This window comes from Papio anubis, chromosome 13 (assembly GCF_008728515.1).
Source record: "Papio anubis isolate 15944 chromosome 13, Panubis1.0, whole genome shotgun sequence".
In the NCBI taxonomy this organism is placed as follows: Eukaryota; Metazoa; Chordata; class Mammalia; order Primates; family Cercopithecidae; genus Papio; species Papio anubis.
This window is the reverse complement of record NC_044988.1, coordinates 75,235,215-75,255,516: the sequence shown is the minus strand read 5'-3', so window position 1 is coordinate 75,255,516 and position 20,302 is coordinate 75,235,215. Positions and strand designations below refer to the sequence as shown.

At 39.8% G+C, this 20,302-nt stretch overlaps 2 long non-coding RNA genes across 2 annotated transcripts in view; one reads left to right on the top strand and one right to left on the bottom strand.

The window, feature by feature from the left end:
• Positions 1-18,163, bottom strand: part of LOC103878170 — a 49,186-nt gene extending 31,023 nt beyond the window's left edge. Inside the window, exons 1-3 of the long non-coding RNA XR_001895687.3 lie at positions 17,227-18,163; positions 7,948-8,026; positions 2,608-2,706 (exon numbers count right to left, since the gene is read on the bottom strand). This is a non-coding gene — a long non-coding RNA (uncharacterized LOC103878170). The remainder of the gene's footprint in view (positions 1-2,607; positions 2,707-7,947; positions 8,027-17,226) is intronic.
• Positions 18,164-18,206: 43 nt separating this feature from the next.
• LOC103878172 overlaps positions 18,207-20,302 on the top strand; it is a 28,171-nt gene continuing 26,075 nt past the window's right edge. The window contains exon 1 of the long non-coding RNA XR_638200.4: positions 18,207-18,248. This is a non-coding gene — a long non-coding RNA (uncharacterized LOC103878172). The remainder of the gene's footprint in view (positions 18,249-20,302) is intronic.

The following is a 20,302-nucleotide window of genomic DNA, read 5'->3' as shown; positions in this document are numbered from 1 at the left end:
ATCCTAGCTGTGGAGAGGAGCTGAAGCAAGCAGGGAGGAAGGGAGAAGGCATTTTAGTCCATGTTTGCTCTAACAAAGGAACCACTATATAAGAAGTTCCGAGCAGGAAACCTGAATGGTATTTATTGTTTCGATTCAGGCCCTCATTGCATCTGCTGCCTTTCAAAGATAGATGCTGTGTCCATAAAACCAGAGCCCTGCCTCAAAACCTTTGAGAAAGGGCAATCTCCAGGGTGTAGGACTGACAGAAAGTCAACACCACTGGAGGATCTGCAGTGCTAGGCAATTGCTGCTAGGATGGAGGAGCAGAGCCTCCTAACTTCCGACTTGCAAAGGAGGGATGGAGATTCATTTATGACTTCAGTTGCTGGCTAAACTAGTTGGTTCCTCATTCAAGGAAAACACAGGTCCTCATCTGTGAAGTCTGAGTCTTTCCACTGCAGAATAAAAGAATCCACTATGTTTCAACAAAAAAATAGGGCAACATCTTCTTCTGATTTTTAATCTCCATGGTCCTCCTTACTGATTTTATCTGGTCAGTGACAAAGGCTCTCTTTTGTGACCAAACTTGAGTCAGACTCCTCTGAATCCTTTCTGACTAGGGCAACAGTGGACTTCCCTCTCTCTCCTTTAGAATCGAGTTTGAGAAGGAATCCTGCTAAGTCAGTCACTGAAAATCCCTACCCTTTGTTTCTGACCACCCCCTACATCTCATCACCCTGGTCTGCCTTCAGCAAGAATTCTATTGAGCCAGTCTAGCAAGAATCCCCTTAATCCCTCATGTTTTCCTTTTAGCAATTTTCCATCTACCAACCCCCACCCTGCTCCTTGGTTATAAATCCCCACTCCTCTTTGTTGGAGTCGGAGTCCAGCCCAATCTCTCTCCCCTACTGCAAGACCCTGTTCCAGTGGACCCTATATCCATCACCATAGCCCCACCTGAATAATGTCTGCCTTACCATCTTGAACAAGTGCCACGAAGAATGTTTTCTTTCACACCACAAAAACATCTTTGGCATTAAAGCAGGGAATGAGTTTTCTGGTTTCTTCTGACATCCTAGCCTACCTGGATGGCAATCTGACACCAGGCCAGGAAGGAGAGTAGATGAAAAGTGCTTTAGCCCTCAGTGCAATCAGATAGGGAGAGCATTTCCCTTGTTCAGAAACAGTCACCCAGAAACCAAACCAACAGACAAAATGTGATATAATGAGACTTGCGAACTTAGCAAGTTTGGAAAATTTGGCTGCTTTCACGCAACCTGAGTTATATACTATCAGAGTCCATCCTAGAAAATGTAGGCTGGAAAACAAAGGGAGGCCACATCAAGGGCCCCTGTGCGGCAATCACAAATTCATGTTGGTGTGTAAGCATTTAATTAGCTTCCCAGGTTTACAGGAGCTCCAGTCAATTTAAGACACTCTAGGTAGCTCCTCCTAGACCACGCCGGTCCTCTTGGAAGCCTGGACGTAGAATGCCTACCACCAGGGAAGGGTATTCGGAGAATCTTAATTGAAGGAAATTCCTATTTTTATGTCTATATGATGTACCATCAGCATTTCCTCCCCCACAAAAATACACAGAGGGGCAACTAGTCCAAATAACTGGTTTAAATCTGTAAATTACAGCACTGCTTCAAGGAACTTTTAAGGTCGTTTTGTGTCTATGGAAAAGTTAGATGGCATCATAAAATTTTTAGAGCTAATGTAATCTTTATACAGTGGATTCATCTCCACTGATGAGATGTGTTTGAGGCACTACCCCTCTCTCCCTTTCTTTTGACTGTCCTTGAGTCCTGAGAAAGAATTACTGCTCCAGTGATACTCATGCCATGACCGCACAAAAACATCTTCCACCCTTTGGGATGCAAGATCTCAGATCCCAGGCCTTCATTTTACTTTTCTCTACCAAGGGAAGGGTTGGCTAAACATGGTTAATTTTCTGAGTTGGTTGCATTTCAGCTGTAGAGTCTAATCCTCTCTTACATCTCCTGTGTGTATTTCTTCTCGGCACTTCGGTCTTTAGTGACCTTCTCATACCATTTCATTAAATGCCCTCCGCCTCGGTAAATTACAGTACTTTGAAGCCTTGGAGTTTAGCATATAAAAAAGCAAGCGCCTCTATATACTGCCCTGGGATAAGGTGTGATGAAAATCCCATGCAAGCTGAACTGTACTTCCTAATCAAATGGGTGTAACAGATGGCTGTTGGAGCGAACCATCACAATGGAAATATCTGCAGTTCTCATGGTAACGGAATCTGCCAGGTCTGAGGGATTTGCTGTTTTTCAGGACATCTGAGCTGCAATCTCTTTCGAGCTGTCTAGCAGTCTCCGTCTCGCTCTCTCTCACTCTCTCAGCATGATGGAGATAGAGTTGAAAGGTGGAGCTCGATTTTGCATTCCAGCTGTGATTAAAGACACAGGCACACATCCTGGGAGATAATACGCTGCATATTCATTATGCTATCTAGAACCTCTTTAGCTACTGGGACACGACTGTCATACAATTACAATATGCCTTCTTCAGGAGTAAAGGGGGGTTGGGATGAAGAAGATCAGAGAATGACAGTGAGGGAAAATATGAGGAATTAAGATGCATGAGACGTACCTTGTAATAAAGATATGGAGCAATATTAAAACGAGCAGTTGTTTCCATTTCATGGCAACATGTCAAGATGACTTAACACAGCAGGATAAAACATCTGGCCTGGGGAAAAAAAATACATGATGTCAAATTTCCAAATCACAATGTAGACTATGTGGAAGAAAAACAACAGATAAGCAACTGTGTACCTTCCCAATAAGTGAAAGCATGTGGAAGATTTCTTTATACTCCGCCATCAGAAAAGAGATCCATCTCATAAGGTGGAGGTTAGCATATAGACACTGAGCTTTTATTATAAAACTAAGGTTTGGGCTTAAACCCACAGGACTGCCTTAGAAAAGGGTTTTTTTATTATTTTTTTTCCTCATGCTATTCATAACCTTCTGATTTCACAGCAGTGCTCGGAAAGGGGAAAATAATCAGTCACAATTCTATTTTATTAAAGTCTTTTCCTCCAAATCCCTATCGATTTAAAGAAATAAGGAAAAGTATACTGTCTTCTTTGCTATAGTACCTCCTAGAAAACACACACACACACACACACACACACACACACACACACACACGCACAGGGTTGATTCACAGCTGCCTGGTCCCTTGGGTATTTCAGCTTGAAGATCAGACAACATATAAGAATTCAGCCATGACTCAAAATGGAAACAAAGAAGACCATTCTTAGCAAACCCAGCAACGTGAAATGAAAAACTACAGGCTGTAGGCTGGAGCCCCTAGCATGCTTACTACCCCCCACCCATTGTCCTTGAGGGCACTACTGTTAAATACATATGACAGCCAAAGAGATGAGGAGAATAGTTTCCAGAAAGCAATGATTGGATCTCCCTTTTCATGAGGTAGAATAGGCAGGACTATGTAAGCCTGTAAAGTAGCTCTTGAGAACAGGCCCTGGGAGGCAGCATTGTCTCCCTCTCATACGGCGCCTGAAGAACATATTATATTATATAACCTTTCTCCAAAGCCTGCCTTGCTTTGACTGGGACCCTCTTCCTTTAGAAGCCTGCTAATAACAACTTGTGGATGACAATCTCTGTCTTAACAAGCCGGATTAGTTAGTTTAAAGCAATGAACTGAGGCCATTTGTGCAGATGCTAATCAAAAAAAGAAAAAGGAAAAAAATTAGAAAAGACCCATGAGCCTCCATCTCTTGTAAGTACAATATAGATAAAGAGGAGCGCGTCCCAGGGCCACATCTGTGAGCTGACCTCTAAGGCACACAAAGGTCTCCGGGGCTGTGGGGTTATAAAAGGAGGGAAGAGGGTTTGTATGGGGCCAGTAGCAGACAACAGTGGCTCTGAAAGGGCAGTTATCGGAGGACTGTCTGAAGCTTTTTTCCCCCTTGGAAATTGTTCTTTATTTGTCTCTTATGAGGACTTTGCTTTTGCTTCACAGACACTTCCCAGCTCCTAGCACAGCGCCTGGCACATAGTAGAGGCGCAGATTAAATATTTGACATATAAAAGATTAAATGGATAAGGAAAGATTCAAAAATGTTCAAATGTCAAGAACAAACATACAAATCCCACAAATATATGACTGACCTCTCCTTCCTCTCTTCACCAAGAACAAAAATAAAATTGTATTAAACACAACAGTCAGCACATTTAGAAAGACATTCTGTATCTTTGAAGATCAATGGCCAGATTGATTATTAACATTCAACCATGACTGGCACTTTAAAATATATACACAAAAGGGAAAGCTACTCAGCGGGCGATTCAGATTTAGAATATTGCAGAAAACGTAAGTCCATTTTCAAAAAGTAATCTGTCATTTCATCGGCTTCTCTGAGAGGTCACTTTTTTTTACACCACAACTAGGAAAACTGACTCATGAAGGAAGGAATGTTTGGTTTCCTTTCAAATATTCTGAGAATAACATAATATGCACTCTATTACATTTCAAATCTGAGTATGTAATCAGTGTGAGAGAGAAAAACAAATTACTAGAGAGAATACTAGCTGTCACATTCCAGAGGCTGAAATACACACACACACACACACACACACACACACACACAGAGTTTCTATTGGCTCCTTAAATTTTAACTGCCTTCAGAGTACATATTTTTTAGGAATTCTCTAAGCCAAATGTTTGCTGGAATGCTAACCTCCTTAGAAGCTCAGGATGTCCTGCTGAGATCATTCAGTTAGAAGACATTCAACTGCCCTACAAGTTAGAGAAGGGTAAGTTTGAGAATTGGAAAGACTCTTAAAGAGCAAAACATAAAAGCTGCCTCTCTGGGTAACACTCATCTCTAACTCTCATAACAAATAATATTTTTGTACAAGAAGGTTGTAGTCAAACTCAAGAAGATACAGATATAACTTCAATGTTCCTTCTATAATTTATAGATAGAAAATAAGCTCTTCATATATATTCAGCTCATACTTTCAGCCACAGAGATTCTTTTGTTTTATTGTCAATAATTATCTCATTTTCTCATGCCCCTGTCACCTTGAGCTGGGGAATAGGATCTAACCATGGTGTTGCTGCTTACAATAAGTTTTAGGATCCAGTTTGTTTTAGACCTCACCTAATTCTCTGGAGTGTTCAAAGCCCAGGTAGGACAATCAGATCTGTCCTTTCAAAGGAGCTCTTTTATTAGCAACCTTCTCTAGAATAGATCCTCAAGAATTGAACTAGAATATTTTGTTGTAGTTGAGTTCATCAAACCTGAGTAGGAAACCCACTACACACACACACACACACACACACACACACACATTCAGGGTTCTGGGGGAATATAAAATAAGTCAATACCTTCTTGTCCTAAGAGTTTACAATCAAGCTGGGACAGTTAAGACAAGATTACTAATGGTTATATACAATATCAGGTAGGACAAAAGAAGTATAATTCAAGTACTCTGCAGAGGCAGAGGAGGGTTGATAAAAGGCTCTATGAAAAATTGAAAATTTGATGATATTTGAAGGATTATGTGTAAGAGTTCAACAGACTAAAACAAAGACATGAACAAAGACATCCCAAATGGAGGAAATGACATGAACACAGAGGCAGAAAAGTGTTAAGAATAGTTTGGGCACACTGAAGAGGCATGTTTGACTAAGCAGCGGAAAGTAGAAGAAAACAAAGCTGTGGTCATATGAGAGGAAATAATATTTAATCCCAGGAGCATTTGGGAGTTGTTGACCATTATTGAGCAAAGAAACATTTTAATTGGGAACTCCAGCTTCACTAGATGCATAAAATACAACGCTTTTTGAGGTTTCAAAGGATGCCCCACACAAGCAACAGTCCCAAGGGTGCATTACCAGCAGAAAATCCAGGGGGGGTCCCAATTTACGTGGAGCACCTTTTTGCCCACTGCAAGAATGATCTTTTAAGAGTCAAAACAGCAAGATGTAAAACCTGTCCTGTTTTGCATGTCTTTGGAAATAAATAAACCTTTTCTATTTCAATACTTGGCATCGTGACAAGACCTAAGAGGAACTAGAGAGATAATTAATAAGGGCATGAGGGGAAAGTGCAATTAAAAATGGCAAAGACCACTTCGTAAATAAGTGCTTCATACTGCGAAAGATTATTACTGCGATCTCCAGCTTCAAACTGAAATCAAATCACTCCGAATGGATAATTTGAACATTATTAGGGGGGAAAAAGCCATCATGGTTCCTAGCCTCTAAATTACAGAGAAACAAGATTTTATTCTGACTTCACCTTTCTGTCAGTTTAAATCAACAAAATAATCACAGCTTAGTCCCAGTTGGCATAACTCTCCATAACCTCAAGTTTTAATGTTCTTTAGTTTCCTAACCAGAAGAGGAAGTTAGATTGAGAATGCCTCAAGAAGAATCTTTTCCAGGGAACTATTAAAAAAAAAAAAAAAAAAAGTCTCCTAGGAAACAAGAAAGGCAAACTCCCTTTATCTGAATAAGAGCCTTTGTTGGAAATAAAATCTAGCTGGAGCGAATCTGAAAGCACAAACCCCACCAGGCTTGGAGATGTTTGAACCTCTGGCCCAGTTTACAGAGCCCACTTAAAGTACCGATGTTTCCCATCTAAAAAGCAGTCCATGTGTTTGTCACTCACAGGAGAACTTTTGGCTTCTGCCTTTTGAATGGAATGATTCAAAACCGTATCATTTCCTGCAATTTAATTTCATAGCTAAATGCAAAGTATAGGAAGATAAGGTCACAGGGACATGGATCTATCTACAGAAAGTGATCACACTCCCTAGGCTGCCGTAAGTGGAGATTTAATTGGATACAGTAGGTTTTGCTATCATTGCAACATGGAGATAAATTATTTTTAAAATGGCCAATGACCATTGGCAGTTCAGCAGGAATAGGGGTCAGAGAAGAGTATGGCTTCCAATTATGGCTAGAGATAGAAAGAATTGCTTACATCAATTTCAGATGGTTGTGAATAGCATCATTATTTTATAATCACCATCATTATTGTCGTCATTGTCATCATCCTGACTTATATTTTTTAGTAATCTTAGAAAGGAACAATGACCAGAGGGGAATACTGTGTACTGTTCATTCTCTCTTTACCTTAGGTTGAGGAAGTCCACTAAAATAAAAGTGGAATGAATAACTCCTATCATTCCTGCTCAAAATAATTGGCCCAAATTCCTTTAAGTCAGAAGTCAACAAATTATACCTGCAGTCCAAATCTAGCATTCTTCCTGTGTTTGTAAATAAGGCTTTATTGGAACACAGCCATACTTTTTCATTTATGTATTGTCTATAGCTGCTTTTACAATACAATGACAAAGTTCAGTAGTTAATGACAGAGACCATGTGGCCTGCAAATGTTGAAATATTTATTCTCTAGCTCCTCACTTTGCTAACCCCTTCTCTATGATCATCATCATTATCATAATCATCCCTTCCATTGTAGAAGTCATGGAGTATCTGAAGGTTTAACACATCTTGTTTGATAACACCTTTCTGATAGATGGAGAGAACTGCAGTGCCCAGAGACATCTCAGACTAGTGTCACTTCTCTATGAGAAATTCAGACTTAACATCCCCTTCATCATGGGACACTCAGGATAAGGACATCACTCTGTTTATAGAGTGAGGCCTAGTGCTCCTGGTTGTCAGTAAGACTGAGAGGCATTAAGCTTGATCTATGGACTAGGGCGATTCATCAGGAAATGACAGTGAGGGCTGTTAAACTTGGAAACTGCTTATTAAACCACCTTGTGTGTAATACATTTGTAACTGCACATATTCTCATCCATCTGGAGTGGAAATATATAAATGAAGAAACATCAAAGTTGAGTATTAACCTGTTGGACTCTTACAAACTGTAGTAGCAGAATAAAATATTGGAAATAATTTAGAGCCTAGACTCACCTTAGCTCAAATCCAGATGCCCATTAGCTATGAACATTTGGACAAATTTCTTACCCTCTTGAAACTTCCATTTCTTCATCTGCAAAATAGAAATGTTAATAGATAACATTTATTTTGCAGGGTTGTTGTAGGAATTAAATAAGGTGATTCCTGAATAATGCCCAGCACAGGGCAGTAGATGCTCAAAATGGCAATGGCAATGATTACTGTATTTGGCTTTAACTAAGAAGGCAGTAGAATTCTTTCCTAAGAAACACTGATTTTAATGCTCTTAGTAAATTGGGCTGATATGCTTAACAGTTATTTAATTTTGTATTCAACTTGTTTTTAATATTATACTTAAAATATTATAGCTTGCATTTTTACATCACTTCTACTCCCAAAGCTTTCTCAAATGAACCCAACATTTCTGTGTCTAAAGTATGGCATAAGGGTCAGGTATTTGTCCATTTAACAGATAAAGAAAGTAAAGTTATACCTAGATTCCTACAGTAAGTGAACTAAGTTAAGGCTCTGGCTGTAGTGCCTCATGGCTCAAGCACTTAGTACTACCCTGGATGTTATGTAATAGTCTTTTAATAGTCAACCCTAACATCCTGGGGAAGGCAGGGATCCCAGTTAGAAAGCTACACTATATGGAATGAAAGCCAGGGCAGAAGATGCTGAGAAAGAAGGCAAGACATTCAAGAAAGCAAGAATCGAACAGAAAGATGATGCTTCAGAATTCAGACAAATACAGCAGTGTGCCTTTAAAAAGGACCACGTCTATACTTCTATATTGCTTACTATCTGAAGCTAAGCCAGAGGGATGTACATAGTGAGATCTTTGTCTCATTTCAGGAAGGATACAAGATAAAGATTCTGTGCCAGTAATCTTCCTTGGATTAATGGTTTCTCTTTTATCTGCTGTATTTCTGCTCAGATGTCTTTTCTCTGAATGAGTCAGAGGAATGCAAATGCTGGGTACAGTCCGCCTGAAATATTTAAATCTAGTTTTGCAATGTTTTGCAGGTTTGGAGGGAAAAATTACACACACACACTTACATATGATGAAGGAATGGCAGATGAGAATTACAGAGACATCAGCCAGCAATACAAAAATGTGGTATTTCAATTTGACAACAAATTCATTTTTCTTTTTCCATGTCTTTGTTTCTCCAGATCAACATTTAGATGCTTGATGTGAGTGGAAAGAATCTGCAAATTCTTTTGTGAGACTCGGAATCTCATCAAGAATGTATCTGACTACATGGGAAACTGATTTTATTTTGGCTCCTAAATGACAAGCCTTCATTAAGCAATGAGCATCTCTCTTCCTCTAAACAGCATTCTCTACATCCTTATAAAAGGTGAGACATGTTGGATTGTTGGACATGATTTGTGTTCATTTTCCTGATTCTTCCTTTTACTGATATACTCTGAACTCTTTATTCTTGCGTTCAGTCATAGACTTGCAGGCAGGGTCTCACTATTGTGACTAAGAGGGCTTCCTCTAAAAGGAAACCTGAAAGGCATTAATATTCAAATCCTCTGACTTGGTCTGCAGTGGCCTGATGGAGCTTGCACAGAGCTCCTATGCTGCAAGGGAACAAATCTTGGGAAATACAGCTGAGTAAATTGGAATTTAGCTTCTGTCCCCATGTGCAGTACTTAACATGAAACCCTTATAATGAAAGGTCTCTTCCAAAGGCTTTTATTGCTGCAAGAAAGAGTTCCTACAATGTGAACCCAAGGACAGAAGGAGGCTTTCTTATTTTCCTTTCCACCTCATGTGAAAGAATAATCTCATGCCTTTAGGACAAAGCCTTCTTTAGACAACAAAGTGAAATGCTTTCAACATCCATGAACATCTCCCAACATCAATGAGACTTCTATTCACAGATGAAAAAGGAAGAAGAAAAGTGTTGGGCATGAACAATTGGTCAACACGGCATTACCCTCAAAAACCAGAAAGCCAGAATCTGAAACGTGAAACATCTCTCACTCCTATTAAATTAGGATTGATGAGTTCTCAGGGTTTTTCAACATCCTTTGACTTTACTTAAATGATTTATAACTCTTCTCTATGCCATGGTTTCTAAATTTTCTCCAAGCATGCACCTGAACTAAGACTGGAGAAGGCATGACACAAGTATACAAAATCATACTTCTTTTTTTCAAGGAGTTTTTGTAAATTGGTCTGTAAAATTTTATTCAGTATTAACTAAGCACCTAAAACGTGCCAGGCACTGTGCTAGATACTGGGGCACAGATATGAGTAAGACACAGTCCTGGCCCTCAGAGAGCACACACCTGGTAGAGAGAGAGACGAACCAATGTCTGCAATGTCATACAAGTGCCAGAGCAGAGATGAGTGTAAAAGAAGACCAACCAGGAGGGCAGATACACACACACACACACACACACACATATACATATATATACATATAACCTTCTGTATATATGTATGTATATACATATGTGTATATATATATACACATACATAATATACATATAACATATACATATATATACATATAACATGTAACCTTCTGAAATAGGCCCCTGGGTCACACACACACACACACACATTTCAGAAGGTTACATGTTATAAGAAAATCAGACTTCAGCCTCTCCAAGTGAGATTTCAGTGGCATCAGCCTCTGCCTGGCAGTCATCTCTCCAACTCATTCCCCTTCTAAAAAACCATTCAAACAATAAAATACTCTGAGGTCTCCGGCAGCTGCAGACATGAATACAGGTCTTCTTTGGACCCCATTTAGTCTGTCAGCAGACTATCCGTTGTAGGCATCAAAACGAGAAGCAGCAGAACAGGGTACCCAAGTCATAGGCAGGGACAGTCTGTCTCAAAGAGGCTCAACCAAATTTCTGTCTAGCATGGAAATACATCCTGCCAGTACAGAAATGCAAAACACACTGTGAAACAACTAGCCATTTGTATTTGCATTCCCTTGGAAGGGTTCCAAGTGCTTCTGCCATCCTTTGTGTATTCTCCAGAACTGAAGAATGATCAAGGTATATGTTAGAGTCCCAATCTGAGTGGCTACAGCTTACCCACTGAGTCCTCTTAGAAAATCCAAATGTGATACACCAAAATGCCTTTGATCTCTTGACACCATAATTTAATGCATCATTTATGCTACAAAGAGAAAGATTTTACATCTCTACAAACATCCCAGCCAAAATTCATAGAGATTTTATATCTATACAAATACACCTTCCTTGGCTAGAATAGCATGTTGCTGAGAAGGATTTTTAGGATGCTGGTTTAAATGAGATGGAGGCTAATTTATTCTCTGAAATGATATTGAAGCTCTGCATCACACAATGTAAAAAATGACTAAGTCCACTCATGCATCAGCCAGAATAATTCTGGCAAAGTTGATGCTGACAGTATTTAAAAAAAAACAATGATGGAGGAGTCTGGCCTTGTTGTTGTCATTTTAATTGTCACTATGAGTGACGAAAAATGCATTTCCTTCTCCAGCATATATATCTCTCAGCTCTGCAATACCTTAACTGGGTCTGTGTCACTCAAGGGTGTGATTAAGGAGAGAGACAAAGAAAGAAAGAGCCAAGTGAGCAATAGAATCTGAGCGAGAGAATGCGACAAAGATAGAGAAAAAATGATATACAAACAAGGATTGTTTTGGATGGCTCTTCCTGAATATCAAACAAAGGGTGCTGTTAGTAATCTCATGAAAAAGGCTAGTTTTTTTGCTTCAAATCAAGAAACCTGCAATGTTTCCAAGATCTACTCAGAGTTTTCAGGCAAGACAGCCCAGAATTTCTTGTTAAAAGCTTAAGGGCTCAATTTATGCTAAGCATTCAAGGAAATGTCTCATCCAAACAGAATATCATTTTTCATATTAAAGAAGCAAACCAATCTCAGAGCATAAATGTTATTATTCACAGTCGCAAAGGAAAATGGCATTTACATTCTCTTCTTTCATAGGGAAGGAAGAAGGAGATGCTCCCTTCTTTGGGGCCAGAAGAGAGCTCAGAAATCCTATTACTCCTCCTGAAAGAAATACATTTTTTTCCTCAACCCCAATAGGTGAGTCCACAAGCCTCCCCCAAGGCATTGATTGCTTTGATGGGTCAGTGTACAGTATGCGCATGTTGCTTTTAAACATATGTTTTGGGGGGAAGAATCAAAGCTAATTTCAGTGTGTGAAAAGCTAGCAGATTCCATTAGTGATTGTGACTTTACTTCAAAGTGATAAGGCTGCTGGATGCAGGTTCTCAGAACTGAATGTCCAAATGGGAATTTATGATGTAGAACTTCAGTTTTATCAACTATTGGAGTCAACACACATACAAGAGAAGAAATACTATATTTTTCCCCTAGCAGAAATTTTAAGGTTAATGCAGTGAACCTGTTGTGCTTTTTTTTTTCCATTTTCTCCCTAGTTTTTTCTTCTTGAAAACTTGTTACAGTGGGGATTAGGGTCACTGGAATCACCATTTCTGGTTTTCATATTGATGGATCTGAAAGAACGCACATTACATGACACCCCTCCCATAGCCTCTTCTACAGATGACCATGGAAAACTGCCAGAAATAATTCAAATGGGATTAGACTACAGCCCTGAACTCTCCTTACAACATTGATATCTGGTAGTACTCTTAATGATCTTGGTGTCAAATCCCAGCAAGTCATCTCCCACCTTTATGGATAACAACCCCAAGTAGAAATTTGAAGAGAACATGGTCATTGATACTCAATGGATATTATTACACTCAAAACACAACAAATCCATAAATGTACATAAATAGACAACTAATATGTCCAAAAGAAAAAAAATATATGTACTGCTAAATCCTCAAAATAGAGCACACTTTTTAAAGAAAGTTTGTTATAAAACGACATTTGCTGTTTCCCTTATAAAACTAGGTGGTCTCCATTTAATGAGATATGAATTTTTTTTTTTTTTTTTTACAACATTTACCTTACTCAGGATATGAAGAGTTAAAAATCGGATCCACCAGTTTCATAAGAAAAGAAGTCAGGACTCACGCCAGTTTAACATCATTTCAGGCAGCGTAATAATACCCTTCCCTGTTCTATGTCCAGGAAAGGGAAAACAGAGTCATTGAGAGTGATACTGGAGTCCTTCCTTATTTTATTTGGCCACAGTTCCTTAGCAGCTATTGTTTGCTGTGTGTTCAAGCACAAGTTGCTATAATCAGTGGAAGAAAATGAAAAGACAAAGAGTGGCATGAGATAACTAAATTCTACTGAGTGTCTACCATGTGCCAGGCACAGTTGATTATCTGTTTCAGTTCTCATAGATATCTTGTGAAGTACATTCTCATTCAAATACCCATTTTACAGATGATGAAACTGAAACTCTAACCCTTGCCCAGGATGGTATAGCTGGTAGTCGGTGTAACAGCAAATAAACTCAGACCCATCCCATCTGATTCTAAATCCCATGTTCCAGAAGACAATAGAGCAATGGTATTCAAACTGTGTGCCAGTGTGTTAGGGGTTCTGTCAATGTTTCATTTAAACTGTTTTCCTCAAAATACATTTTAAAATATCTTAAAACTATAATTTTTAAAAGGTAATTCAGTCAGGCACAGTGGCTCACACCTGTAATCCCAGCACTTTGGGAGGCTAAGACCAGCCTGGCCAACATGGAGAAACCCTGTCTTTACTAAAAAATACAAAAAATTAGCTGAGCGTGATGGTGGGCGCCTGTAATTCCAGCTACTCGGAAGGCTGAGTCAGGAGAATCACTTGAACTCGAGAGGCAGAGGTTGTGGTGAGCCAAGATCGTGCCATTGCACTCCAACCTGGTCAAGAAGAGCAGGACTCCGTCTCAAAAAAAAAAAAAAAGAAAGAAAGAAAGAAAGAAAAAGAAAAAAGGTATATTCGAGTATCCTATATTCAATGTCCCTTTTGGAGACTACCAGGATATTAACTTGTTTCCTCATTGGCTGTGTAAAATACTGCTTTTACAACATTCAACATTTCATATGTTGAATTTTGCATAGAATTTGCATCAACTAAAAGACAAGTTTGAAAATCATTGCTGTAGGGCATGCATTCTCAGTAGGGGCCAGTATAACTACCAAGGGGATGAAATTTGGTTCTTGAAGGCCAAAAACCTTAGATAATATCATGGTTTGCTCCCTGCTTCCCAAAGGTCATCGTACATAAAGAGGTATCCAGTATTTCTGTGGGATTAAAATTTCACAGGGGCCCTCCCTGTGAAATTTAAGACATTAAGCAAAAATATTTAAGACATTAGCAAAAAAAAGTCTTAAAAGGCTGTTTATGAGGGAGATAATGAAAAAAACGTTGAGCAACACTGCTCTAGAGTATTAAGAATTTCAGGGAATTTGAAACAGAGAAGAAGGACAGCTTGGTCCTCACTTGGCCTGGGCAGCCCACCTACTTGAATGGTAATCCTTTGGGGAGTTCTCCTTGGATGCTGTCCATTGTTAACAAGCCTGGCTTGTTTGGAACCTTAGAATTTTCTATCTGTAAAATGGTTTTACAAGTTCCAATCCCTCTGTGTCTGGGATGAGATTTAGCAACTTGAGCCAGCCCCTCTCATCATATAGAAGGAAAAAGTGAGGTCTGGAAAAGGAAAGGATTTGCCCAAGGACATAGAACTATTTGTGCCAATCAAAACTTAAACCTAGAACAGTACCTTACACAGGGTAGGTGCTCAAAAAGTCTTTTGTCAAATGAGTGAGTAAAGGGACAAATGACTTCAATTTAACCAGGAGATTTAATTGGGAAGATCGGATATAAGAATATTTTAAACCAACTGTATGCCACCAACTGACAGGGAGAAAGAAGGGAAAAGGAAAACCCCTGACTAAATAAATTTCCCCAGTGGGTAGGCCTCTAAGAGTCACGTCACACGTCATAGCCCCAGCTGAAGCAGAACAGTGTTGGGAGTCAATGCAAGTGAGTTCTTCCTCTGGCTGACCCAACCACAGATCTTTCCTTTGTTTGTTTGTTTTCCTTTCTTTAATGCTCTTACAATACTCCTAGCGTAGTACCATCTGCTGAAGCGGGATGAACAGGTAGCTTTAAAATGATGATAGCTCTGGGAAATGATAATCACTAGGTCATAGAAAGCTGCACTGCAGTGTATAAATAAGATAAGTAAAAGTGCTGAGGACTGCATGTTTGCTTTAATAAAATGTGTTTTCCTTTTTTGTGGAGAATGCCTTTCTCAAACGCCTGGGGAGAGAAGCTGAACTATAGACCAGAAACATGCAGACTTTTCCAGAATCTGGCAATGAGGGTGGGATCAGAGGGGAGAAGGATGAAATATTACCTACTGAGACACAAAAGGAAAAGGGTTGGACCAGAGCCTTTGTGTTGAATTGCTGAAGCAATGGAATGAGATAAGAACTTCCAGGTCTAATTCCAAAGCTCCCTTTGGTAGAGGCAATATGCTGCAGTGAAAAGAGCAAGGGTTTGGGTTACAGCACAGCTCTCAACTAACTATGTGACCTTAGGAAACTCAATCTCTCTGAACCTTGATTTTCTCATACATAAAAAGGAGATGATTATCTTAAAGGGATATCGCAAGGTTTAAGTTAGAGAATGTATGTAAAGCACCAACCATAATGCCTGATATACCTTGTGTTTAATAAATGGTGCTGGTGATGATGCAGTGATGAAGATGCAGATACGCAGATGATGATGACAATGAAGATGATCCACAGGCCTTCTCTAGAGAATAGTAGCTGCATGTACATACTGAGTCCTGAAAATCATCAGTGGTTTAGAAGTTACCATGCCCTGTGAGATATGCTATTGGAAAGTGTAATTCAGAGAGCGAGAATTCCCTTTGCGAAGGGTTTCAGTGAGTAAGAACCAAATCTAAAAAGATGTGCAGCTTCTGAATTTTTGCATACTGTCTTACTTGGGCTTTCTGCAAATCCAAAATATTTTCACTGACATTTTCACATTTTATTCCCACACCAGCAATGTAAGGTTGCCAGCGTACATACTAGATGCCCATTTGACAGATGAGAAAACCTGAGGCCTCAGGAAGTTTAAACCATTTAGTTACTAGCACGGCCTCGTACAGTGAGAAATGGTACCTGGACTGAAAGCCTGGTTGTCTGCTTTCTACTCTAATGGTACAACATGCCAATTATTTAAAAATTTCTACCTGGAAAGAAATGTGGAACACACGCAGGTCTGGTGCAGGTGCAGGTGCGCCCTCTCTGCATCCCTAATGCATAGCCATCTATCCCCTACCTGATCATTTCCACCTGAGTCAACATAGCATTCTCATTATTGATCCACCCACTCTGTCCTCCATTCCTGACTCAAAGTAGAAAATCTAGGGGAGACTAATGAAAGAATCCTTCCTCTCGAAAACTAATAAAGTGAGATGTCTATCAAACCAGATACATAAATGGCATCATCCAACCATTGTGCAATTGCCGGGGAAGCAAGACTGAGCTCTGGAGGGCTTTGCTGTATCTCAACGGACAAAGTACAGCTGAGTTCTGTCTGCAAAATTTCAACCCTGTTGGGGATACTGTCTCTACTCTCAAACACATTTCTGAAGGTATAAATGATGTATCTTCCTTCTCACAACAGTCCTATGAGGAAGATGGGGCTGTCCTTTTTCTTCAAGTGGGGAAACAGGAATCATAAATCAGCCACCATATGCAGGAACACAATACTAGCTCATTGGAAAGCCAGGTCTTAAACACAGATTTCCTCACTCTAGTCCTATCTTCTTTGTGCTGTACTAGATTGCTGCCTCTATCAATTAGAAATCTAGCAGCAACAGAAAATCCAAAACCCAAATCCGCTTGAACAACAACAACAACAACAAAATTTGTAAATAAATAGTTCAAGGAATAAGTCTGGTTTCAGGCCCCAGGTAAAAATCTGGGGTAGCTCCAACTTCAAGCCTTACATAGCAGCTACCTAGTGACCACAAGTTCTCCTCTCACAGAGAAGACAGTTCCATGCTACAAATCCTCTTATTACCACCTTCCATGGGGAAGAGAGCATTTATGTCCCTGCATTTCCATGACAGGTGGTGAGCTTTACTCTAGTTAGATCAGCTTAAATCATGTTCCCATCGCTACACAATCATGATAGAAAGAAGGACAGGACACTTTGATGGGCTAATCAGGACCCACCACTGGAGTTAGGGTGAGGTCAATCCCACTCAGTCTACATGAATTACTATGGTGGAGAGGTGCTCTCTCAGTGGAAATTCAAGGTGCTAATAGCAGGAAGGAAAGCTAATAGGAAAATGACAATCTTTGAATTCCTACCATGTGTCAATTGCACTGCCAGTCTGGAAGTCAACTTTTAAAAAGAAAACACCAATGTCTGCCTAGGCAGAGTTCAGTCTGGCATACCTTGACCCAATGGTAGAAAATAGATGTTGTCTTAGTAAGTTCAGGCTGACAGAATACATAGAATGGCATGAACAATGGACATTCACTTCTCACAGTTCTGGAGGTTGCGAATTCCAAGGTCAAGGTGCCAGCAGCAGATCTGGTGTCTGGTGAGGGGTTTATTCCTGGTTCGCAGACAGTCATCTTCTTGTTATATCTTCACATGATTAAGAGAGAGAAAGCAAACTTCCTCATGTCTTTTTATAAGGGCACTAATAATAATGAGCACTCCATCCTTATTACCTGATTGCCTCCCCAAGGTCCTATTTCCAAGAACCATCCCATTAAGGGTTAGGATTTCAATATATGAATTTGAGAGGGGACGCAAACATTCAGACCACGGCAGACAGTTTCACTGCTGATGGTACTTTCAGTCACTTCCCTAATGTAGCCTCTAGCTCACCTAAATTGCTCTCCTGTCCAGACAGAGTCTGAGCCAGGCTGGTGAGAGAAACAATGGAGTGGTAAGTTCAAGTTGTTTTCTACCCACAAGGCAACTAGATTTATGTCTTATATAGTAAAAGGGGCAGTATGGTACAATGGTGAAGAGGGCAGGCTATAGAGTCAGACTGCTTAAGTTTGAATCTTGAGTCAACCACTTCCTAACTGTATGTGCTTGGGTGAGTTATTTAACCTATCTGTGCTCCAGATAGGTTAAATAGTAAAGTAGTAGCAACTACTTCATTCTGCCATTATAATGTGAAGCCAGGCATAGATGATAACTGAACAAATGAATGTGACTTTGTTCCAGTAAAACTTTCTCCTTTTGACACAGGGTCTTGTTCTCTTGCCCAGCCTGGAGTGCAGTGGCACAATCACAGCTCACTACAGCCTCGATCTTCTGGGCTCAAATGTTCTTCTTTACCACCTTGGCCTCCTAATAGCTGGGACCACAGGTATGCATACCCAACTAAGTTTTTTTGAAATTTTTTGTAAAGATGGACTCTCACTATGTTACTCAGGTAGTCTCAAATTTCTGAACTCAAGTGATCCTACTGCCTCAGCTTCCCAAAGTGTTGGGATTACAGTCATGAACCACGTGCCCAGCCCCAATAAAACTTTATTTATACAAATAGGCAGCAGGATAGATTTTCCTGACATCAAGTAACAATTTCATATGACAGCTAATGTTAAAAAGCCATAGCAAATAGCATATAACTTTATTTATTATTCTCTTCCACACAAAATTCCTCTCTCTCAATAGATTCTACTTCCACCCCTTTTTGACTATGCTGATCATAGATTTATTATTTCAGATATGTACACATGAACTGTTTGTCTTAATTTCTTAACTTGATGACATAAAAGATCAAGAAAACTCCCCACTTCTCTAATTGGATTATCTTTCACATGTTTAAATTGTCTTGTCCATATGACTTAAAGAGGAAACATTCAGCAAAAATCTTGGCATGTTGTATACAACCCGATGCTGGGGTGATGCATAGCAAGTAAAGAATAATAACGGTGATTATTTGCTATAAATAAACTCTCAACCTCATTAGCGAATGTTCACTTGCAGACATTTACTCCCATCAAAATGATTTCCTTATGTTACAAGCCACCCCTCAAGTTTCCTTCTCTACAACTACACTCCAGGTCCAGAAATCACAACTCAAATTTTATGGTGCTCAGTCATGCTGAGATGTCTCAAGAGACACAAAAACAACGCTGGAGTTACAAGTTAATTCTTCCTGCTGGGTTAATAATTAGGTAAAACCAGTTTGAAGTAAAGGGAAATCAGTGTGTCTGGAGTTCAGAATGAATTAGTGGGGAAAGAGGCAAAATAAGGAATTACAGAGTACGAATATAACTGCCTCTCCTCTTCTGGAGTGGTGCACTGGGCGGGAAAGGGGAGAGGACAAGGAGAGCCATTCAGGAGCCTGAACTTATAATTGGCAAAGAATCCCTGAACTCAGAATCAGATCCTTGTCTGTGAGGAGACCTTTTAGCTAATCAACATGAATAATACTTCTGTTTATTGGTGAGACAAAGACTTAAAACTTGATAAATTATAAAATGTCTCTCCCCTTAGCACTTCTGCTGGCAGCCTGGCTCATGTTAACTTTTATTTTATACCAAAGCATCCTCCCATTAACTCAGCATTTTCCCTCAAATTTGTATAGTAAAGAGAAACTTTACATCTCATGTATTCATTTTTTTAGGATGTCTGTAACACCCAGTCAATATGCACCAATCAATATGCACATTACCCAAAATGCCAAGTGACAACCCTGGGAAACACATGAATAAGGAAAAGAGAAGCTGACAATTTCTCTGCTCATTGGCACAGAAATGCACTGCCATATTTTATGTCTTTCAATAGAGAGGTACGTGGGTGAGGCCATAAATGGTCCATGACTTTGTTACTAGGAAAGAAACCAGTGGAGGTGGGAATATTCCATGTATTTGGACAAAACTGTATCAACGTTACTAGAAATAAAAATGCTCTCATCCATTGTACTCCCCTGTAGAGACCCGGACATATATCCAAAAGCACTTAGCGTAGTTAAGTCTCAAATATACCAAAGCCAAGATTAAGTTTTAAATGACTGAAATGCTACAGCTTTGTTGATCATGCTACTGGTGCCACCTACAGCCTATTAACTTGTGAGGTCAGCACTCAAGTGTTCACACAACTCTGAACTTTTTACTCTGCTTTCTAAAAGGAGAGCTCCTGATCTCATCCAAATGCCAGCCTTTTCCATCCATCCCTTTCCCTAGGACTTGAAAATCTTAGCACAGGCTGGGCACAGTGGCTCACGCCTGTAATCCCAGCTCTCTGGGAGGCCGAGGTGAGTGGATCACTTAAGGTTAGGAGTTCAAGACCAGCCTGGCCAATATGGTGAAACCCCATCTCTACTAAAAATACAAAAATGTGCTGGGCATGGTGGTGCACACCTGTAATCCCAGCTGCTTGAGAGGCTGAGGCAGGAGAATCACTTGAACCTGG